Source organism: Eriocheir sinensis, chromosome 57 (assembly GCF_024679095.1).
Source record: "Eriocheir sinensis breed Jianghai 21 chromosome 57, ASM2467909v1, whole genome shotgun sequence".
NCBI classification, from domain to species: domain Eukaryota; kingdom Metazoa; phylum Arthropoda; class Malacostraca; order Decapoda; family Varunidae; genus Eriocheir; species Eriocheir sinensis.
In genome coordinates, this window is record NC_066565.1 from 7,303,840 (window position 1) to 7,328,710 (window position 24,871).

The window sequence follows — 24,871 nt, forward strand, 5'->3', positions numbered from 1 at the left end:
GAAGGCTCCACACCCACGGGCCAGCGCTGGGGACCTGCTGGCCAGCGACACCCTCAGCCCCAACACTGCCAGGACAACACCTCCACCACCGCCGCCGGGAAGTCTTAACCTTCTCATGCAGCAGAAGTAGGTAAGCTGTCCTGCACAAGACAGGCCGCCCTCCACTCATAAGAACATAAGAACATAGGGAAACTGCAAGAGGCCGGGTGGCCTACACAGGGCAGCTCCAGACTCCCCCCCACTACTCACGATGGGTGAGGTGTAGTTACAGGGGTTACAGGTAGAGGCTTGATCCTCGTTATACCGGCGGTACTAGGCACGCATCCAGTACCCCGTCACCCTACTGCACCCACACCTCACTGCCACCTGTCGTCCTCGTCCATGTAGCTATCCAGGGTTAAGATTCGTTTTAGGTCCGTGCCAGTATCTCATTACCTACCTTATGAAACATCAGTATCTCTTCATATATCTTTTCGGCAAAACTTAAGAATAACCACTACAAACCAATATTCGTTGTAATTTAGCACGTGAAAGAATTATCATTATAATGCATTTTCGTATACGTTTTACCTTGGGGAGGGGCCAGGGGGGCAAGCCTCTTTAATTATAGAGTTAGGTGGCTTGGATTTTCTAAGTCCATTGTTATTGTTTCACAACCGCCTCTATACACAGACTGAGCCTCATACCTGCCTTGCAGTGCACCCTACAAACTAGTTCCTAAGTCAGTAATATCCAAAATGCGCATGGATTATAACAATTTCGGACAAAAAAACGGTCTTTTAAGAGTTTTACGTTATTTTTTTCTCTATATTAAAGCAACTAATGCCGCAGCTATTTGTATTTTCTAATACATTCGTAAAATATTACTAAGCGAGGGTATCAGCGGCGGCACCTAACGGTGGGTTCCTGAAGTCAGTTGTTTTCAAGCCGCCATAATGGATGGAAGGCCCGACACTCACTCCCTCAAAATATCAGTCTACTTTACCTTTCGGTAAGTGTTAACTGAGTATTTAACCTCTTTATTGGTGTGCATGTAGGTTGACAAAAGGACCGATTACTATCCCAGTACCGGGTCCAACAAAGACACGGGTGACGGGCGTGTCATGTGTCACATGGTGTGACAAGCACGTGTCAGAAAACAAACGGATATTGTTCAATGCGAGATACTTTTAGTGGAGTTTGAGTAAAATGGAGGCCAGGGTCATACGTAGCAGTCGGTAGGTCACTCCCGCGTCAATTAACAGCAGGAGCGTCAGTTCGATCTGGATGACAGCTGTCACAAATCTGTTTTATTTTGTACCTTAAACTACTCGGTAAAAATTATCTAGCATCAACTTACAAGAAGTGGACGGGTTAACCATCAGTATTGTACCATATGTAATTATGAAACATGACATTTCCCAAGAGTTGCTCGACTACGATTGGGGTGGTGGGGTGGGGGTTCAACTACGCTGACCATCCAATTGCACGCCCTACACTCGTCAACAGACCCGCTGCGGCGGCTGCTACGTTATATAGGAATAGATTAAAAGAGTATACGTTAGGGAATTTCCTTTCTTTAGAGACTAGGGATTTTTCCCGATTTTGGGGATTTTTGTAGGGACATTTTGAAAGCCCATTTTTCAGTGATTTGGCCGTCCACCACCAAAACCACTGTTCCCTACAGGGATTAATCGAGCTAACGACCACCAAAACCACAGCTCCCTAAAGGGATTAATCGAGCTAATGCCGCCGCCGCAAAATAGCTCGCATTCATTACCTGCCGTATGAAGCATCACTAGGTCTTCATATATTTTTTTTCTACAAACGTTTGGTTAGCGACGGTACGCTTGGTTAGCAACGGTGCGCTTGGTTAGCGTTGGTATGCTTGGTTAGCGATGGTACGCTTGGTTAGCGATGGTACGCTTGGTTAGCGATGGTACGCTTGGTTAGCGATGGTACGCTTGGTTAGCGATGGTATGCTTGGTTAGCAACTAGCCCACGCATGTGAGACCAGGTCCACCACGCGTGGTTATTTTATTTTTTTTAGAACACGCAGCCCAACGGCTGCCGTGCTGAGGGCCGGGTATAGCCTGGGCCTGTTCAGCCCGAGTCCTGGATGACCTTGAGTCATGGCTCAAGGCTGTTTTGGGGTGGTTAGCGATGGTATGATTGGTTAGCGATTAGCCCACGCATGTGAGTATACAGTATACGGTAGGGATTTTCCTTACTTTCGAGACTTGGGAATTTTTCCTGATTTAGGGATTTTTCTAGGGAAATTTTGGAAGGCCATTTTTCAGTGATATGGGCTTCCCCCCCCCCAATCCCACAGTTCCCCAGGCTTGTCTTGGGGGATTGGGGGGGCTGGGGTGGTGGAGGGGGTGGAGTGGTGATTCTTAAGATTTACCGTTTGGTTGGAGTAGTTTAAATATGCTCCCCGACCCTAAACCCTCTGCGAGCTATTTTACGGCTGCGGCGGCTGGAGCGTCGCCGCGGCCAGCACCAGGAGGCGACGCGCTTCCGTAAACATTATCCCCTATTTTCAAGAGTAAAAAAAAAGTCCTTAAATTGGATTTTCAAAGCGTTTCCATGACTGTTGAAGGTTTGTAGAAAAGATATATGAAGAGATACTGAGGTTTCTTAAAGTAGATTATGAGATACTGGCACGGACCTAATACGAATCTTTACCCTATCCAGTCTACTCTTAAAACAAGCTATCGTCCCTGCACTAACTATGTGATTGCTGAGTCTATTCTATTCCCCCACCACCCTATTACTAAACCAATGCTTGCCTATATTTCCTAAATCTATACTTTTCTAATTTAAATCCATTACTGCGAGTTCTATCCTGCTGGCTAATTCTCAGTACTTTACTTATATCGCCTTTGTTGTAACCCTTGACCCATTTGAATACTTCTATCAGATCTCCCCGCACTCTTCGGCTCTCTAGTGAATGTAAGTTTAGATGTTTCAGCCTATTTTGATATGGGAGGTTCCTCAGCCCCTGAATCATCTTGGTCATCCTCCTCTGAACTGATTCTAGCAAGTTGATGTCCATTCTGTAGAGGCAGCTCCTTTGACCCTAAGGTCCCGTGTATCTAACCCCACCTAATATCGCTGTCCATGAATTTATCTAGTCTATTTCTGAATGTGACAATTGTATTGGCACTCACCACGTGACTGCTAAGCCTATTCCACTCATCCAGCACCCTGTTTGTAAACCAATTTTTGCCTGTGTCCCTGTTGAATCTGAATTTATCCAGTTTAAACCCATTACTTCGTGTCCTACTCGGTTCTCTTACCAACAAAACCTTATGAATGTCTCCCTTATTAAAGCCCTTCATCCATTTATAAACCTCGATCATGTCTCCACGCACCCTTCGCCTTTCTAGAGAATGCAAGTTTAACTGTTTGAGTCTTTCAACCCTGAATCATCTTAGTCATCCTCCTCTGCATAACATTTTGATATCCATTCTATAACTGAACCGCATAGTCAAGATGAGGTCTAACTAATGCTAAATATAGTTTGAGGAAGACTGGGCTTTGTTGCTTACGCTTGAAATGAAATAAATCCCAGTACCCTATTAGCTCGATATCTAGCTTGAATGCCCATTGTGCCCGGACGGAGATCAGAGCTCAGCTCCCTAAATCCCTCGCACTCTCACCCAAAAACCTGCCTGCTTTTTGAGAGTGTCATTTAAGCAATAGTTATGTGAGGGGTTGTTCTACCCTACAGTCAGAATACTGCACTTCCCTACATTGAACTCCATCTGCCATTTATCCACCCAGTCATACAATCTGTTGAGTTCACCCTGGAGAATACTAGCGTCCTGATCCGACTCAATTACTCTACCAATCTTGGTATCATCTGCAAATTTACTAACATCACTACCATAGCTGGGCACGATAACAGAAAACCTTATTCCCGATAACCGATAACTGATAATGAAAAACCTTAACGGTGATAACCGATATTCGTTAAATGGAGACACAAATATAGTCGATAACCGATACCCGATATAAATCCACAATTCCGATACTAGCTTGTGATAAGTCCGATAGGCGAAAACGATACTATATTGATATTTCAAATAAAAAACATAGATGAATTCAAATTTTCATTATCCGTATTTTAGAAAACTTACAAAACCTGAAAACCACACGTTGACACGTACATATGGACGGTAATACTAGAACGTTGAACCGGTGTTGTGTTATTTGGCGTCCCCACCGTCAAAAGCTGGCGCTTTTGTTTACAAACACTGGTCGCTCGTGAACTGCGCATGCTCAGACCAGCAAGCGTAGACCTGTACAGTCTCACAAAGCTTTAAACCGTAATTAAGAGTTGCTGGAAGGCTGAATCAGACATACAGTACCGCTACCACCATCCTCGCTGTTTCTAGAACGACACTCGATCTGTACGAGTTGTATTTATATGTACAGAGTGTCGCTCTAGAAACAGCGAGGATGGTGGTGATCTATGTTTAATTCAGCTTTCCAGCAACTCTTAATGTGTTAAAAAGCTTTGTGAGACTGTACAGGTCTACACTTACTGGTCGGAGCATGCGCAGTTCACGAGAGACCAGTGTTTGTAAACAAAAGCGCCAGCTTTTGACGATGGGACACCAAATAACACAACACCGGGTGCCTTCAATACCATGGCATGCTCACAAACGAATATGGAATATCAAATTTGAGGCAGTGAATAATCATTCTGGGGGCAAAGTTAAATGATTTTTCTCTTTAATAAATTCCTTTTTTGAGTAACATAAAAAATAACCTAGTGTTTTAATTTTGATGATCTAAGTAGTCCCTTAGCTCCTCCCTCATGTTGCATGTGACCTTTTCTTCATTTGATGTTCCTAGCCTCAAAGCACTGCACTTTTCAGGGTGGAACTCCAACAACCACTTCCCCGACCAATGTTGCATCCTGTAGAGATCTTCCTGCAGTCTAACACAGTCCTCTCTCTTACCAGTTTGTCTCGATAACTGATGACTGCGTATTTTGAGTAATTATCAAACCCAAAAGTCAGACCCACGTCTGCACCAAATAACTTTTTTCATATTGGTTACTTTATTCAATTAGCGCGAATTCAGTTAGCGCGACCGCGTTCATCCACCTAATTCTCGCGCTAAATGGGGCTCTACTGTATAATACAGAATGTGTCGTCGGCTGTAGGCATATGCAGGCACGGATATGGGGGTGGGGAGCCAGATGACCCGGGCCCCCCCCCAAAAAATATTAGGATAACTAAAATATTTGAAATACCCATGAATTGAGAAAACATAAAATATATTTAAGATACCCCTAAGAAGCTAGAGAGCTGGGGAGCGAAGCCGGCCGCCGCTAGATAGCTCTGGACGCTGTCCTCCAAACTTTAAAAAATTCCTCCTCTGTGGTTCCTTGGGCTTTACTATGCGGAGGTGGACGGGATGCTCAGGCAAGATTTAAATTTTTTCGGTGTCTGATGTAATTTTTCACTCCTGCAGGGCCAGGGCACAATGGGCACCGCGCTCTTATGGCCCCGCACTCATCTAACAATCTATATACTCGTACAGGGCCGTAGTACGCCGTACCTAGGGGGGGGGGAGGGGCTGGGAGTGTTGGACGACCCCCCCATCTGCTAAAATGTACACTTTCTGAGAGAGTCAAAACGAAAACTGGTACCTTTCTGTTGCATTTCTGGAGAACTCAGGATTTTCTTTATTTATTTTCAGTATTTAAGTTCCGGAATCATATATTGAATATTATAGAGTAAGATTTAAAGGCCTAGGAAAAAATCTTTGTGACCTCATTCCTCACATGCAAGCAGAAAGTGAATTTTAGTGCAGGCCACTATCATCATTCGGCACTTGGAAGAGGAAATAAGGGAAGACTTCCTTGCCTTTGTGCGTGCTCATGACCTCACCGGTAAAGGTTTAGCCTGGCTCCTTTTGCGCACCGTTGAAGACCTCGGATTGAACATGGCCAAGTGCAGGGGACTTGGTTTCGATGGAGCAAGTGCCATGGTGGGAACATTCAAAGGGTGTGCCGCAGTACTCATGAAGAAGTACACCCTGGCCAAGCCAATCCACTGCTTTAGCCACCGACAGAATCTTGTACTGACGAAGGCGTGTGACGTCAAGGAAGTGAAGATCGCTCTTCAAACACTGACCCAGGTGTACAACCTGACCCAGGTGTACAACACTGACCCAGGTGTACAACACTGACCCAGGTGTACAACCTGACCCAGGTGTACAACACTGACCCAGGTGTACAACCTGACCCAGGTGTACAACACTGACCCAGGTGTACAACACTGACCCAGGTGTACAACACTGACCCAGGTGTACAACACTGACCCAGGTGTACAACACTGACCCAGGTGTACAACACTGACCCAGGTGTACAACACTGACCCAGGTGTACAACACTGACCCAGGTGTACAACCTGACCCAGGTGTACAACCTGACCCAGGTGTACAACACTGACCCAGGTGTACAACACTGGCCCAGGGTTACAACACTGACCCAGGTGTACAACACTGACCCAGGTGTACAACCTGACCCAGGTGTACAACACTGACCCAGGTGTACAACACTGACCCAGGTGTACAACACTGACCCAGGTGTACAACCTGACCCAGGTGTACAACACTGACCCAGGTGTACAATACTGACCCAGGTGTACAACACTGACCCAGGTGTACAACACTGACCCAGGTGTACAACCTGACCCAGGTGTACAACACTGACCCAGGTGTACAACCTGACCCAGGTGTACAACACTGACCCAGGTGTACAACACTGACCCAGGTGTACAACACTGACCCAGGTGTACAACTTCGTTCATCCTTCAAATATGCGCTCTCTCCGCTTCACAGAGGTTGTCAAGGTTACCTCGGCCAAGCGCGAAAAGCTTGTTCCCCTGTGCCCCACCAGGTGGATTGAGAGGCATGACAGAATGATGGTTTTCGTTGAATTTCTGCCTGTCATCGCTGTTTTTCTCGAGGAGGAACTTGACGCCACCGCTGGGCTCCTTCTCATCGCCATACGTGTTTCCTGCTTTCTCGTTGGACTGGTTGTAGTGGAGTGTATATTGGCACATACTCTCGAGCCGAGCCAAACATCAGAGGAAAGATGGCGACCTGGTGTCAGCCGATGCCGTGGCATCAAGACCATTTTTGCCAAGTTCAGAGCAGATGCGGAGAATCATTTTCACGACGTGTTCACGAAAGCGGAAGAACTTTTGGTCGAGGTGGGGTCATCGCATGACACCATCCCTGTGCCACGACTCTGTGGACGACAGACCCAGCGATCAAATGTTCCGTGCGAGAATGCTGAGGAGTACTACCGCCGGGCGGTGTACATTCCGTTCGTGGACCACATCTTGGCTGAGTTGAAGAGTCAGTTCGGTGACGACACAGTGCCTGTCGCACTTCAGCTCAAGCAACTCCTCAAAGGCCCAGAAACGGATGTTGCGTGCGGTTGTGCTTCAAGTGGCGAAGCTCTACGAGCTCGACATTGAATCCCTGACACTCGTGAAGGCAGAAGCGGAGCGCTGGGGATTATCTGTTCCGGTCTTCCAAACGATCAAAGAAGCCCAGGCACACGCCAGCACCAGCATCTGAGGAGTACCGTCGGCCAAGAGCGCCTGAACGGACTTGCCCTCATCTGTGTCCACTATGATATCCCCATTTCAATCGAGAGATTGAGAAGCAAATTCGGCGAAAAAAACCTCCGAATACTCTTTGCTTAGTGAGGCACTTGTTGAATACTTGGGAATTTGTAAATATATTTCTTTAGATCAGCAAATCTTTGCAAATGTGTTACCTCAATCCCATGTAAAAGAAGCCCTATAAGAATTCCTTTTTATCTTCAGCTGCGTCTAATTTCACATAATAGCTCTTTTTTGTAAAGGTAAGGTTTGTAATTTATATATGACCTGTATTATGATCACCCTTGCTGCTTACATAGCGAAATAAACATTTAGTTTTCTTCGAGTGATCGTATGGTGATGATTTCTACCTGTTCAGATCTGCCTTTTTACGGGTCGGATGTGCAATTTGAATTGTTTCTTGTTATTGCTTGCCAGCTTAATATTGATTGCACTTCATATATAGATACAAGAAAAATTCATTTGTCACATATACGTTGATTGCTCGGGAGCTGCGGATTTTAAGCAAAGAACCGCCATCACTATCCATTGGTCTTCACTGTTTGAGGCTGTCGCTAACTTATGAAATTTTACCAGCGGGCTCCCCAAAATTGATTTTCTGGATCCGCCCTGCTTTGTTCCTCGTGTCGACTGTTATATCAACTGTTTTGCTTTCCACTGCTTCATTAATCACACTCTTGACTTCCTCCCCAACTTTCTGCTTGACTTCATCAATCCTAGATTTGAACTCACTGTTCACTTGAGACCTGATATCATCTCTAATTTCCTCCTTCAGATTCTTGACATCACTCTTGATCTCCTCTAAGGCCTCAGTGGTTTTAGTTTCCAGGGCATCCATACGTCTTTCTACTTTATCCTGTCTCTTGGATGTGTTGGTTACTTGTTTGAACAATTTCCCCGCAACAATATCGCATTTGGTACAATACCAGTGAATCTTACTTACTTGATTGCTGCTCAGGAAATTATACACTGCCTCAGTGACCTCCTCACACTTTATGTGGTGCCACATTTCACATAGTTCACAGTCTAGAGCCTTGTCTTCCTCACCAACCTTAACCTTACAGACTGGGCATGTGTCTGTTTGTTTATCTGCGTCGCTATCGTCTGCCCCTGTCAGCTGATCATCCCCGCCCCCAGCCGCAAGGCTTGTTTTGCCAGATCCAACAGTATCCTTGCTTTTTGTGCCCGCCTTCTTACTAGACGGATTATTCTTCGAACGATTCATTCTTCTGGCAATATTACTATTGGAGAATTCCTTCACTTTTACAGAGCTCTCACGGGCACGTCCACCCTTGACCACGACCACGGACCCTAGGCTGCCGGTGTGTGGAGGAAAAGAGAACAAGGAAAGAACGAGGACAACAGCAACACACTCAGCTTCCGCAAAGGTTGGGGCCGCCTCACCTGCAGGGCTGGACAGCAGCATGAGTGGCCAGGACAAGCAGGAGCAGACTGCAGCAGGGGGCAGGAGGGTCAGTGGTCACCAGATGAAGCAACTGGCTGCTGGCAACTCCAGCAACAAAGGAGAGAGGAAGTTTGTGTGTCTGGAGTGTGGAAAAGAATTAACCACATGGCATGGCCTCAGATATCACACCCTTACACACACTGGTGTGAAGAACTATGAATGTAAGGAATGTGGAAAAAAATTCAACCGGAAGGGTAGCCTTGATAGACACACCCTTACACACACTGGTGTGAAGAACTATGAATGTAAGGAATGTGGGAAAAAATTCATCCTGAAGAGTCACCTTGATACACACACCCTTACACACACTGGTGTGAAGAACTATGAATGTAAGGAATGTGGGAAAAAATTCATCCAGAAGAGTGACCTTGATAGACACACCCTTACACACACTGGTGTGAAGAACTATGAATGTAAGGAATGTGGGAAAAAATTCATCCGGAAGAGTCACCTTGATAGACACACCCTTACACACACTGGTGTGAAGAACTATGAATGTAAGGAATGTGGGAAAAAATTCATCCTGAAGAGTCACCTTGATACACACACCCTTACACACACTGGTGTAAAAAGTCATGAGTGTGAAGAGTGCGGGAAGAGGTTCAGTGTGAAGCAGGCACTCAATCGACATGTCTTCAGGCACTATGGCCTTAGAGAGTTCAAGTGTGATGTTTGTGGAAAGCTCTTTAAGACAAAGAGAGACATTGCCAGGCACATGAAGATCCACTTCTGAAGTGTGTCTGCCTACAGTAGTTATAGTGACCAAGGTAGGGAAGGGGATGGGAGGGAGAGGAAGGGGAGGAAGAGGAAGGGAAGGCTAACCCAAGAATGGGAAGGGAAGGAAAGGGAAGGCAGAGCAAGGGAAGGAAATCCCAAGGAAGGAAAAGGGAGAGTAATGTGGTGTGGCTGGGTGTGGTGTGGTGTGGCTGGGTATGGTGTGTGGTGTGGCTGGGTATGGTGTGGTGTGTGGTGTGGCTGGGTATGGTGTGGTGTGTGGTGGGGCTGAGTGTGGTTTGGTGTGGTGTGGTGTGTGGTGTGGCTGGGTGTGGTGTGTGGTGTGGCTGGGTGTGGTGTGGTGTGTGGTGTGGCTGGGTGTGGTGTGTGGTATGGCTGGGTGTGGTGTGTGGTGTGGTGTGTGGTGTGGCTGGGTGTGGTGTGGGGTGGTGTGTGGTGTGGCTGGGTATGGTGTGGTGTGGTGGGGTGTGGTGTGTGGTGGGGGGTGGTGTGGGGTGGTGTGGTGTGTGGTGCGGCTGGGTATGGTGTGGTGTGGTGTGTCGTGCGGCTGGGTGTGGTGTGTGGTGCAGCTGGGTTTGGTGTGGTGTGTGGTGTGGCTGGGTATGGTGTGGTGTGGTGTGTGGTGCAGCTGGGTATGGTGTGGTGTGGCTGGGTGTGGTGTGGTGTGGTGTGGTGGTGTGGTAGGATTTGACTGGGACTTTTTACCTCGCTGTTGGTGGTGTTTGCAGAAGGACAAGCAGGACCCGGACGGTGACATCATTATGAGGCTTGAGTACGGTCTCCTGAACTCCTCGTCCCTGGAGCTGATTGGTGAGTTGGCGACCCTGTTTTTTCTTTGTTCGCATGTCTCTCTGTCTCTATCTCTGGTTGTGGCTTTTAATTGATGGGTCTGTCTATGTCTGTGTGTCTGGTTGTTTTATTAATTTGCTTCTCATTTTCTCTCTCTCTGTCTGTGTCTCTATGTCTTTGTCTCTGTTTTCTCTCATTTTCCTCCCTGTGTGTCTCTGTCTCTCTGGATGTTTTATTTGCTTCTCATTTTCTCTCTCTGTCTGTGTGTCTGTCTCTGTGTCTTTGTCTGTCTCTGTCTCTCTCTGGATTTCTGTAGCTTTTATTTATTTTTACTACAAAGGAGACGGCTCAAGGGCAACAAAAGTGCATAGAAAAAAGGCCCGCTACTCACCGCTGCCATAATAGACGAAAGTAAAGAGTGGCCAAGAGAGAGGTCAATTTGTGGTGGAGAGGTGTCTTGATAATGGCTGTTTTATGTCTACTTCTCATTTGGTCTCTGTCTGTCTCTGTCTCTGGGTTTCTGTAGCTTGTAGTGATAGTTCTCTCTCTCTCTCTCTCTCTCTCTCTCTCTCTCTCTCTCTCTCTCTCTCTCTCTCAACCCGTACGCTCTCAACAGCGCGGAGATGGTGGTGAGCATAGCCAAGGGGTGCAAGGAGGAGGTGTGCAAAGTGGACATGCAGACCGAGGTGGCGTTCCTGGATGGGTGAGTCCGAGGGGGATGGGAGGAGAATGTGTGTTAAGATGCGATTGGTTCAGCTGTGTCAAAGTTCTCAAGCTCTGTTCAAGTCTTCCATCCTCAAACTTCACTTGTAATCTTGTCTTAACCTCACTTTCCAGCAATAACAGTTCAGTCTGAGGGGGATGGAATGCTAATGTGTGTTAAGATGCCATCAGTTAAGCTGCGTCAAAGTTCTGAAGCTCTGTTCAAGTCTTCCATCCTCAAACTTTCTCTTGTCTTAACCTCACTTTCCAGGAATAACAGTTTGGTCCGAGGGGGATGGGATGCGAATGTGTGTTAAGATGCGATCAGTTAAGCTGTGTCAAAGTTCTCAAGCTCTGTTCAAGTCCTCAAACTTCACTTGTAATCTTATCTTAACCTCACTTTCCAGCAATAACAGTTCGGTCATCATAGGCAAGATCAACCGGCTTGAGGTGACAGCAAGCAACAAGGGGGAACACGTGTACCTCCCCAGCCTAATGGTGAGCCTGGCGCCGCCCCTCGTGGTCTTCCAGCCTCCTCACCAGTGCATCTTCCACTCCTCCGAGCTTGTGTATAACTTGACCAACCCTCTGAAGAGCAGTGCTGAGGTGAGTGAGGGAAGGGAACGGAAGGGAAGGGAGAGGAAAGGAAGGGAAGGCTGAGAAAGGGAAGGGAAGAGAAGGGAAGGTCAAGGAAGGGAAGGGAAGAGAAGGGAAGGTCAAGGAAGGGAAGGGAAGAGAAGGGAAGGTCAAGGAACAGAAGGGAAGGTCAAGGAAGGAAAGGGAAGGGAAAGAAAGGGAAGAGAGAGGAAATTGAAGAGAGGAGAAGGGAACGGAAGGTCAAGGAAGGGAACGGAAGGGATGGAAAGGGAAAGGAAAGGATAGGGAAGGGAAGGGAGAGGAATCAGAATCAGAAACTTTATTTCCATTTTATACAATGGTTATTCTTTACAGGCTTAAAACTATTGATCATAGTATATAGAGTGGTCCCCCCCCCCCCAGGCGGGGACTCCGAGGCAGGGTGAAGGTGCGCCATTTTGAAATTTTGGAAAAGATGTCTACATAGTTTGTCTATTTTTGATCTGTTGTCTGTCTGGAAAGCTGGATTTTCTTATAGCCTTCTCAAACTAATGCTTCCTCTACATAGTTTGTCTATTTTTGATCTGTTGTCTGTCTGGAAAGCTGGATTTTCTTATAGCCTTCTCAAACTAATGCTTCCTCTACATAGTTTGTCTATTTTTGATCTGTTGTCTGTCTGGAAAGCTGGATTTTCTTATAGCCTTCTCAAACTAATGCTTCCTCTACATAGTTTGTCTATTTTTGATCTGTTGTCTGTCTGGAAAGCTGGATTACCTCACGTCATTAGAATGCAATTGATACCTTTTCTTGGCCTTTGGAAAGAGTTGATGTGAGGGGAAGTGTTGAGGATGCCCGCCTACAGTCCTTGCTGAGCAGTTTCTGTGTCTTTCAGAGTGTGTGAAGCAGTTTGCCAACCTGGTCCTGGCTCTCATGATGCTGTTCGCCAGGTACAATCACTGGATGGTGGGCGACAAGTTTGAGAGACTCGCCCCCTCACTGGTAATTATGCCCCGTTGTCATTTTTCCTTCTCTCTGGTCAGGGGCAGGACCTAGTGTTTTTTATGCCTTTTTTGTTTTATTGCCCTTGAACCCTAAAAGATAAAACTACATGACCTCCCCTAACTTAACCTCACCTAGCCTTACCTAATGTCTCCTAACTTAACCTATCCTCCCTTACCCTAGCCAAGAAGTCACCCGCCGCAGCCGCCGAAGGGAAGGACGGAGGAACAGCCGCCAACTCCATCGCTGGCGGCTCCACGTCTACTCTCGTCTCCTCCTCCTCCGCCTCCTCCTCCTCTCTCAACATGGACGGTCGAAAAAGGATGTTTAGTGTGGAGGTGTTTGATTGGGGTATGTGGGTTGGTGTTTATAATTTCATTTGTGTGTGTGTGTGTGTGTGTGTGTGTGTGTGTGTGTGTGTGTGTGTGTGTGCTACCCTTCCCTCCCTCCCTCACCCCAATGTTTGTCTCTAGGTGTTTGTAGGCGATAAGATGACCTTTCAACACACCTTCTTTCTTTCCTTTATTCTTTCCCTCTTTACGATGTTATTGTAAGTATACGTAACCTTAAACTAATGAAATACAAGTTACGTGAACCCTACCCTCGAGATATGTTATTTTGATCTCTGTACGTATAGGCAAGATTACGTCTCTTAAACTAACGATATATAAGTTATGTCAACCTTAACCTGCGAGGTGTTTGTATAAGTAACCTCAATTCACTGGCATGTTTGTATAAGTAACCTCAATTCACTGGTATGTTTGTATAAGTAACCTCAATTCACTGGTATGTTTGTTTAAGTAACCTCAATTCACTGGTATGTTTGTATAAGTAACCTCAATTCACTGGTATGTTTGTATAAGTAACCTCAATTCACTGGTATGTTTGTATAAGTAACCTCAATTAACTCGTATGTCGTATGTTACTTTGACCTGTACGTATACAGAAGATTATGTCATTTAAACTACCACAATATAAGTTACGCCAACCTTACCTACGAGATGTTTGTATAAGTAACCTCATTTCATTTCATATGTTACCTTGATCTGTATGTATAGGGAAGATTATGTCATTTAAACTGATGGAATATAATTTGTCAACCTTACTTACGAGATGTTTGTATAAGTAACTTCAATTCACACTTTGATCTCTGTACGTCGAGGCAAGGTTACGTCAGCCCAGCACTCACTGTTTGCTTATTTCTCGTCTTTACGTAGACGTAACATTACGATCCTTGTATTGTTGTAGGACTTGTGTTGTGGAGAAGAAGTATTGCTGTAGGACTTGTGTTGTGGAGAGGAATATTGCTATAGGACTTGTGTTGTGGGGAGGAAGTATTGCTGTAGGACTTGTGTTGTATAGAGGAAGTATTGCTGTAGGACTTGTGTTGTGGAGAGGAAGTATTGCTGTAGGACTTGTGTTGTGGAGAGGAAGTATTGCTGTAGGACTTGTGTTGTGGAGAGGAAGTATTGCTGTAGGACTTGTGTTGTGGAGAGGAAGTATTGCTGTAGGACTTGTGTTGTGGAGAGGAAGTATTGTAGGACTTGTGTTGTGGAGAGGAAGTATTGCTGTAGGACTTGTGTTGTGGAGAGGAAGTATTGCTATAGGACTTGTGTTGTGGACAGACAAACAACGTAATATAATCTTATAAGGGAAGTAAGAGTGTTATAAAAATTGCAACAGTTTGTCAGAAAGGCCTATTTTTAACCCCTTCACTATGGATTTCCTACAAGAAGACATCAAAAAGATATAGGAGTGGAACAAAAAGTGGCTGCTACAATGCAATGAGGAAAAATGTAAAGTTCTGAACCTTGGGAGGGGATATCCAGCACACCAATACCACATGGGAAACACTCCACTATCCACCACAGAGGGAGAGAAAGACCTGGGAGTGTATGTTACCAGGCTACCAGTGAAGGGATATCCAGCACACCAATACCACATGGGAAACACTCCACTATCCACCACAGAGGCAGAGAAAGACCTGGGAGTGTATGTTACCAGGCTACCAGTGAAGGGATATCCAGCACACCAATACCGCATGGGAAACACTCCACTATCCACCACAGAGGCAGAGAAAGACCTGGGAGTGTATGTTACCAGGCTAACACTGAAGGGATATCCAGCACACCAATACCACATGAGAAACACTCCACTATCCACCACAGAGGCAGAGAAAGACCTGGGAGTGTATGTTACCAGGCTACCACTGAAGGGATATCCAACACACCAATACCACATGGGAAACACACCAATATCCACCACAGAGGCAGAGAAAGACCTGGGAGTGTATGTTGCGAGGCTACCAGTGAAGGGATATCCAGCACACCAATACCACATGGGAAACGCTCTACTATCCACCACAGAGGCAGAGAAAGACCTGGGAGTGTATGTTACCAGGCTGCCACTGAAGGGATATCCAGCACACCAATACCACATGGGAAACACTCCAATATCCACCACAGAGGCAGAGAAAGACCTGGGAGTGTATGTTACCAGGCTACCAGTGAAGGGATATCCAACATACCAATACCACATGGGAAACACTCCACTATCCACCACAGAGGCAGAGAAAGACCTGGGATTATATGTTACCAGGCTACCTGTGAAGGGATATCCAGCTCACCAATACTACATGGGAAACACTCCACTATCCACCACAGAGGCAGAGAAAGACCTGGGAGTGTATGTTACCAGGCTACCAGTGAAGGGATATCCAGCACACCAATACCACATGGGAAACACTCCAATATCCACCACAGAAGTAGAGAAAGACCTGGGAGTGTATGTTACCAGGCTACCAGTGAAGGGATATCCAGCTCACCAATACCACATGGGAAACACTTCACTATCCACCACAGAGGCAGAAAAGACCGTGGAGTGTATGTTACCAGGCTACCAGTGAAGGGATATCCAGCACACCAAATCCACATGGGAAACACTCCACTATCCACCACAGAGGCAGAGAAAGACCTTGGAGTGTATGTTACCAGGCTACCAGTGAAGGGATATCCAGCACACCAAATCCACATGGGAAACACTCCACTATCCACCACAGAGGCAGAGAAAGACCTGGGAGTGTATGTTACCAGGCTACCACTGAAAGAATATCCAGCACACCAATACCACATGGGAAACACGCCAATATCCACCACAGAGGCAGAGAAAGACCTGGGAGTGTATGTTACCAGGCTACCAGTGAATGGATATCCAGCACACCAATACCACATGGGTAACACTCCACTATCCACCACAGAGGCAGAGAAAGACCTGGGAGTGTATGCTACCAGACTACCAGTGAAGGGATATCTAGCACACCAATACCACATGGGAAACACTCCAATATCCACCACAGAGGCAGAGAAAGACCTGGGAGTGTATGTTACCAAGCTACCACTAAAGGAATATCCAGCACACCAATACCACATGGGAAACACTCCACTATCCACCACAGAGGCAGAGAAAGGCCTGGGAGTGTATGTTACCAGGCTACCAGTGAAGGGATATCCAGCACACCAATACCACATGAGAAACACTCCACTATCCACCACAGAGGCAGAGAAAGACCTGGGAGTGTATGTTACCAGGCTACCAGTGAATGGATATCCAGCACACCAATACCACATTGGTAACACTCCACTATCCACCACAGAGGCAGAGAAAGACCTGGGAGTGTATGTTACCAGGCTACCAGTGAAGGGATATCCAGCACACCAATACCACATGGGAAACACGCCAATATCCACCACAGAGGCAGAGAAAGACCTGGGAGTGTATGTTACCAGGCTACCAGTGAAGGGATATCCAGCACACCAATACCACATGGGAAACACGCCAATATCCACCACAGAGGCAGATAAAGACCTGGGAGTGTATGTTACCAGGCTACCAGTGAGGGGATATCCAGCACACAAATACCACATAGGAAACACTCCACTATCCACCACAGAGGCAGAGAAAGACCTGGGAGTGTATGTTACCAGGCTACCAGTGAATGGATATCCAGCACACCAATACCACATGGGTAACACTCGACTATCCACCACAGAGGCAGAGAAAGACCTGGAAGTGTATGTTACCAGGCTACCAGTGAATGGATATCCAACATACCAATACCACATGGGAAACACTCCACTATCCACCACAGAGGCAGAGAAAGACCTGGGATTATATGTTACCAGGCTACCAGTGAAGGGATATCCAGCACACCAATACCACATGGGTAACACTCCACTATCCACCACAGAGGCAGAGAAAGGCCTGGGAGTATAATTATGGTACCAGGCTACCAGTGAAGGGATATCCAGCACACCAATACCACATGGGAAACACTCCACTATCCACCACAGAGGCAGAGAATGGCCTGGGAGTGTATGTTACCAGGCTACCAGTGAAGGGATATCCAGCACACCAATACCACATGGGAAACACTCCACTATCCACCATAGAGGCAGAGAAAGGCCTAGGAGTGTATGTTACCAGGCTACCAGCGAAGGGATATCCAGCACACCAATACCACATGGGAAACACTCCACTATCCACCACAGAGGCAGAGAAAGGCCTGGGAGTGTATGTTATAAGGCTACCAGTGAAGGGATATCCACCATGCCAGTACCACATGGGAAACACTCCACTATCAACCACAGAGGCAGAGAAAGGCCTGGGAGTATAATTATGTTACCAGGTTACCAGTGAAGGCAAAAGCCGTGCCAATTGCAGCGGACGGGTTAAGAAATATATACATACGACATTTTGAAGTTTTTTTTTTTTTTTTTCTTACATGTGGCCTACAGCGCCGGTAGGCTAATCCATGTGAGCCTGATGGTCGGCCCTAGCCCGTCATGGCGCAGGCAATTGTTTATAGTGGTGCCATTATTATTATTGGCTCATGCTGCCCCCCGGAGCTCATTCTTGATTCCACTTGTGCTGCAGAGCTTCTTCTAGAGTCTGGGTTGATAGGTGGTCTTCAGGACAGCATGTGGGTAGTCTTAGGCCACTTGGCGGTGACTGAAAAATCCCAGGTGGTTAGCGGCGGATTCGAACCATCATGGACAACGCACCGAATGCGAGGCTGGCACGCTAACCACTCAGCCACTGCCTCCCCTGAATGTATGCCTACATTTTTTTCTATGGTAAAATAAACAGCTGAGGGCAGTAAATGAAGCAGGAGTCACATCACGGCAGCCACTATAAATAAAATTCGCCCGTTCCGCTAATGGGCTGGGGCCGTCCAAGAGGGCCTTCTGGTTCTACAGGCAGACAGGGGTAGACAGGAAGCTGATGAGAAAATAGAATTCCCAAACCAATTCTGGTGTGTGTCTGTATGCATGTGTGTGTGTGTGTGTGTGTGTGTGTGTGTGTGGACTAGAACAAACAAACAAAAAACATAGACCAATAGTTACATTAGGAAGACATACTCAATAAGGAAAAAACTTATTCATGGAAACCAACAAGGAAAGGTTAGATACTGAGGAAGGGAGGAAGAACAAAGGGGTGGAATAAGATAACTGTGCTTGTGTGCTTAGAACTGAGTGTTGGAAGATCAAGACAGGAAGGAAGGGCATGATTGCAGGCTGCTGGAAAATACAATACAATACATTACGATAGATTACAGTATGGAAAGTATGTACCTACCTCTAATAGTACATACAGAGTATTATGTAGCTACTTCTTCCATCCTCACAATTAATACAGGAAGGAAGGGCATGATTGCAGGCTGCTGGAAAGTACAAAAAGATACATTGCAATAGATTACAATATGGAATAATAGTGTAGTTACTTCTAATAGTATATACAGAGGATGATATGTAGCTACTTCTTCCATCCTCACAATTAATACAGGAAGGAAAGGCATGATTGCAGGCTGCTGGAAAGTACAAAAAGATACATTGCAATAGATTACAATATGGGATAATAGTGTAGCTACTTCTAATAGTATATACAGAGGATGATATGTAGCTACTTCTTCCATCCTCACAATTAATACAGGAAGGAAAGGCATGATTGCAGGCTGCTGGAAAGTACAAAAAGATACATTGCAATAGATTACATCATGGAATAATAGTGTGTAGCTATACTAATACAGAGGATAATATGTAGCTACTTCTTCCATCCTCACAACGAAGGCAGCATTTCCAGACAGTAAGTAACAGCATAATCGCAAACCTCTGAAAGATACAAAGTGACACAAAGTGAAAACATAATTGGAAGCTGCTGCTGGAAATTACGAAAAGGACATTACGAGATGAAACACAACAGACCAGCGTGCTTCCTCCTTCCTCTGAATTATGGCAAAATCTCTTGGACAGGAACAGAAAAGAAAATGACAAACTGCTGGAAAATACAAAGAACTACTGGGAAAGAAATGGCAAGGTGATAGATTATGTTACGAAATGGGGAAATAATACGTGAACTAACTGTCCCTTCCCCTGAATAGACACACATAAGCCAATGCCAAGGAAATAAAGACACTAGACCAGTGGCTCCCAAACTTTTCACATGATGCCCCCTATTGATTTATAAGAAATCCTCACACCCCACATCATTTGTTACTCCTTCATGTGTGTGTGTGTGTTTATTTCTTGCAAAACTGCAATTTTTGGCAGATGGAATCACGCCCTCTCTTTACCTAGCTCACGCCCCCCAAGGAGGCATGCCCCCCAGATTGGGAACCACTGCACCAGACGATAGATTGTCACGAAATAGGGCAATGATATGTGGGGTCATCAGTACAGGTGTGGGGTCATCAGAGCAGGTATAGGGTTGGCAGGGCAGGCGTGGGCCCATCAAGGATTATTGTCAGGACAGGTGTGGGGCTGTCATGGCAGGTGTGGGGCTTTCAGGGCAGGTGTGAGGATGTCAGGGCTGGTGTGGGCTTGTCAGGCCAGGTGTGGGGCTGTCAGGGCAGGTGTGGTGTCATCAGTGCAGGTTTAGGGTCGTCAGGGTAGGTGTGGGGCCATCATGGAAGGTGTTGGATCGTCAGGGCAGGTGTGGGGCTTTCAAAGCAGGTGTGACAATGTCAGGGCAGGTGTGGGATTGTCAGAGCAGGTTTGGGGCTGTCAGGGCAGGTGTGGTCTCGTCAAGGCAAGTGTGGGTGTGTCAGGGCTGGTGTTGTGTCGTCAGTGCAGGTTTGGGGTTGTCACGGTAGGTGTGGGCCCATCATGGGAGGTGTTGGATCGTCACGGCAGGTGTGGGGCCGTCATGGCAGGTGTGGGACTGTGAGGGCAGATGTGGGGCCATACGTCAATGCAGGTGTGGGGCCGTACATCACGGCAGGTGTGGGGCTGTCAAGGCAGGTGTGGGACTGTCAGGGCAGGTGTGGGACTGTCAAGGCAGGTGTGGGGCTGTCGGTCAGGGCAAGTGTGGGATCGTCAGGGCAGGTATGGGCCGTCATGGCAGGTGTGGGACTGTCTGGGCATGTGTGATCGAGGTTGTCAGTGGAGGTGCGCTCGATTGTCATGGCAGGTGTGGGGCCATCATTGCTGGTGTGGGACTGTTAGAGCAGGTGTTGGGCCATCATGGCAGGTGGTGAGCGATCATGGCAGGTGTGGGACTGTCATGGCAGGTGTGGGGCCATCATGGCAGGTGTGGGACTGTCAGTGCAGGTGTTGGGACATCATGGCAGGTGTGGGACTGTCAGGGCAGGCGTGGGACTGTCAGGCCAGGTGTTGGGCCATCACGGCAGGTGTGGGACTGTCAGGGCAGGTGTTGGGCCGTCACGGCAGGTGTGGGACTGTCATGGCAGGTGTGGGGCCGTCATGGCAGGTGTGGGACTGTCAGGGCAGGTATTGGGCCGTCATGGCAGGTGTGGGACAGTCAGGGCAGGTGTGGGGCCATCATGGCAGGTGTTGGGCCATCATGGCAGGTGTGGGACAGTCAGGGCAGGTGTGGGGCCGTCATGGCAGGTGTGGGACTGTCAGGGCAGGTGTTGGGCCGTCACGGCAGGTGTGGGACTGTCAGGGCAGGTGTTGGGCCGTCAGGGCAAGTGTGCGATCGTGAGGGCAGGTGTGGCCGTGTAGGGCCGTCATGGCAGGTGTGGGACTGTCCAGGCAGGTGTGGGGCCGTCATGGCAGGTGTGTGACTGTCAGGGCAGGTACGTGTTGGGCGGTCATGGCAGGTGTGTGACTGTCAGGGCAGGTGTGGGGCCATCGGGGCAGGTGTGCGATCGTCAGGGCAGCTAGGTGTGGGGACATCACGGCAGGTGTGAGATCGTCAGGGCAGGTGTGGGGCCATCAGGGCAAGTATACAATCGTCAGGGCAAGTATACGATCGTCAGGGCAAGTGTGCAATCGTCAGGGCAGGTGTGGGGCCGTCAGGGCAGGTGTGGGGCCATCAGGGGAAGTGTGGGGCCATCAGGGCAGGTGTGTGATCGTCAGGGCAGGTGTGGGGGCATCAGGGCAAGTGTGGGGCCGTCATGGCAGGTGTGGGACTGTCAGGGCAGGTGTTGGGCCGTCAGGGCAAGTGTGCGATCGTCAGGGCAGCTAGGTGTGGGGCCATCAGGGCAAGTATACAATCGTCAGGGCAAGTATACGATCGTCAGGGCAAGTGTGCAATCGTCAGGGCAGGTGTGGGGCCGTCAGGGCAGGTGTGGGGCCATCAGGGGAAGTGTGGGGCCATCAGGGCAGGTGTGTGATCGTCAGGGCAGGTGTGGGGCCATCAGGGCAAGTGTTAGGCCATCAGGGCAGGTGTGATCGTCAGGGCAGGTGTGTGACTGTCAGGGCAGGTGTTGGGCGGTCATGGCAGGTGTGTGACTGTCAGGGCAGGTGTGGGGCCATCAGGGGAAGTGTGGGGCCATCAGGGCAGGTGTGGGGCCATCAGGGCAAGTGTGGGGCCATCAGGGCAGGTGTGTGATCGTCAGGGCAGGTGTGGGGCCATCAGGGCAGGTGTGGGGCCATCAGGGCAGGTGTGGGGCCATCAGGGCAGGTGTGGGGCTGCCAGGGCAGGCGTGTGCATGGGGCCGTCAGGGCAGGTGTGTTGCCGTCATGGTACCTTCCTGTGGTCAGGGGCCGTCTGTCTTGCCCATAATTCCGCCCCAACCTTACCTATGACACACACCCGTGTAAGGCATTGTGCTGCCAAAACATGTGTGTGTATTGTACGCAGGAAATGACGACCCCCCCAACCTTACGTACCCTTATACCCGTATAATGCACTGCACTGCCAGATTCGTGTTGCCTTGGGTACCTGGCTATACAGTAACCAGCAGATAACATTATTTCGTCTGATGTGGAAATATATTTACAAGTTGTATCGTTTCAAACGATACATTGGACCACAAACGATTCGTTTGTGGTCCAATGTAGCGTGTTTGAGGTTCGTGTGTGTAGCGGAATTATAAAGTTCCAGTTGGCAACGCTGCCAGGTGACACGTTAGCTTTGAATGCACCAAGGTATGCGGCGGTGGAAGCTTTGAGGGGTGATATATGGGGTGGAGCACCTTAGGGAAAGATTTAGGAAGGCTACCCTTAGATACAAAGTCAGACTGGAACGAATGGATGACGCGAGGCTGGCACGGAAGGTTTACTTGTGGAGTGTGCATGAGAGCAAATGGATTAAGAACTGCATGAGAATGGTTGGTGACAGTGGTATGCGAGTCAGGTGGGTGAGCAGAGAGGAAGGGAGGCGTTTCTTTGAATGGAAAATGACTGACAGCAACAGTGAGGATCTAGAATGGGATGCGAGAAAGTGGAAGAGAGAGATAGACAGTGCAGTGAAAGGTGACGGTCTGAGTGAGGCACTGAGTGAGATGGGCTGGGATGTGAATGGGAGGATTGCAGGAACAGAGAGGGAATGGATGCTGCTGCTGCTGGGACTGAGTGATGAAGCAAATGATAGAATTATAGAAGCCATGAAGAGTTTTCTGGAAAAGGTGTGGTATGCAAGAAATAGCGAATGGCAAGTTTCTCAACCCCTGAATCATCTTAGTCATCCTCCTCTGCACCGATTCTAACATTTTGATATCCATTCTATAGTAAGGTGGCCAGAACTGAACCGCATAGTCAAGATGAGGTCTAACTAATGCTAAATATAGTTTGAGGAAGACTTCGGGGCTTTTGTTGCCTTCGCTCCTTGAAATAAATCCCAGTACCCTATTTGCTCGATTTCTAGCTTGAATGCATTGTGCCCTTGGACGGAGATCAGAGCTCACTAAGACCCCTAAATCCCTCTCGCACCCAGACCTGCTTTTGAGAGTGTCATTTAAGCAATAGTTATGTGAGGGGTTGCTCCAACCTACACTCAGAATACTGCACTTCCCTACATTGAACTCCATATGCCATTTATCCACCCAGTCATACAATCTGTTGAGTTCACCCTGGAGAATACTAGCGTCCTGATCCGACTCAATTACTCTACCAATCTTGGTATCATCTGCAAATTTACTAACATCACTACCATAGCTGGGCACGATAACAGAAAACCTTATTCCCGATAACCGATAACTGATAATGAAAAACCTTAACGGTGATAACCGATATTCGATAAATGGATCTCGTGTTTTAGTCCACGAGTCATCCACTTAAGATCATTGTTTTCTTTTCTAAGTGTTCACTGTGGTATATGCTGTCATTGCCCCTCTACTATTACTCTAACTAAATTATTGTAAGACATTTCTACCTGGTTCTCCTGGCTCTCCAATCTGCAGTTCTGGCCTCATGAATTCCTAAATTATCCCAGTTTACCCTTTCAAGATGTCTTCGAAGCCCCTTGTAATTTGCTCTTCTGAAATCTGGCACTAACACTGGGTTTGGTTCGCTGGTTACCGCCATAGCTGGGCACGATAACAGAAAACCTTATTCCCGATAACTGATAATGAAAAACCTTAACGGCGATAACCGATATTTGTTAACTAGAGACACAAATATAGGCGATAACCGATAACCGATATAAATCCACAATTCCGATACTAGCTAGCGATAAGTCCGATAGGCAAAAACGATACTATATTGATATTTCAGATAGAACATTGATGAATTCAAATTTTCGTTATCTGTATTTTAGGAAACTTACAGAACCTTAAAACCACACGTTGACACGTACATATGGACGGTAATATACTAGAAATGCCTGAACCGGTGTTGTGTTATTTGGCGTCCCCACCGTCAAAAATTGTTTACAAACACTGGTCTCTCATGAACGGTCCATGCTCAGACCAAGCGTAGACCTGTACAGTCTCACAAAGCTTTTAAACCGTAATAAAGAGTTGCTGGAAGGCTGAATCAGACATATAGTACCACTACCACCGTCCTCGCTGTTACTAGAACGGCACTCTGTACGAGTTGTATTTATATGTACAGAGTGTACGTCGTTCTAGAAACAGCGAGGATGGTGGTACTGTATGTTTGATTCAGCTTTCCAACAACTCTTAATGGGTTAAAAAAACATTGTGAGATTGTACAGGTCTAAACTTAATGGTCTGAGCATGCGCAGTTCACGAGATCTCCACCAGTGTTTGTAAACAAAAGCGCCAGCTTTTGACGATGGGACACCAAATAACACAACACCGGGTGCCTTCAATACCATGGCATGGTCACAAACGAATTTGGAATATCAAATTTGAGGCAGTGAATAATCATTTTTGGGGCAAAGTTAAATGATTTTTCTCTATGATATATTGATTTTTGAGTAGCATAAAAAAATAACCTAGTGTTTTAATTTTCATGATCTAAGTATGAACTCTCATCACCGAAGATATTTCATACCCCGAAGTTTTTTCATACAACACCGGGCCACGCATGCGCAGTAGGGAGGAGACAACGTTTTTTTCTGAGAGGCTGAAAAAAAGTAGCGATTATAGCTAGTTTGGTTACAAAAGTAACGAAGATACCGATATATATTTAAATAAGTAGCGGATGGTCGATAATCCGATTTTGTTATCTGCGATAAAGTATCGCGATAACGCCCAGCTATGGTTACCGCCCAGTCTAAGCTAAAACGAACCGTTCTGTGGTCACTATTTCCTAACTCTCCG

General features: G+C 47.2%; 1 long non-coding RNA gene across 1 annotated transcript in view; it reads right to left on the bottom strand.

Moving 5' to 3' along the window:
* The window catches only part of LOC126984767 (uncharacterized), a 120,969-nt gene that overhangs the window by 8,921 nt on the left and 87,177 nt on the right, over nt 1-24,871 (bottom strand). The window contains exon 6 of the long non-coding RNA XR_007737650.1: nt 13,616-13,801. This is a non-coding gene — a long non-coding RNA (uncharacterized LOC126984767). The remainder of the gene's footprint in view (nt 1-13,615; nt 13,802-24,871) is intronic.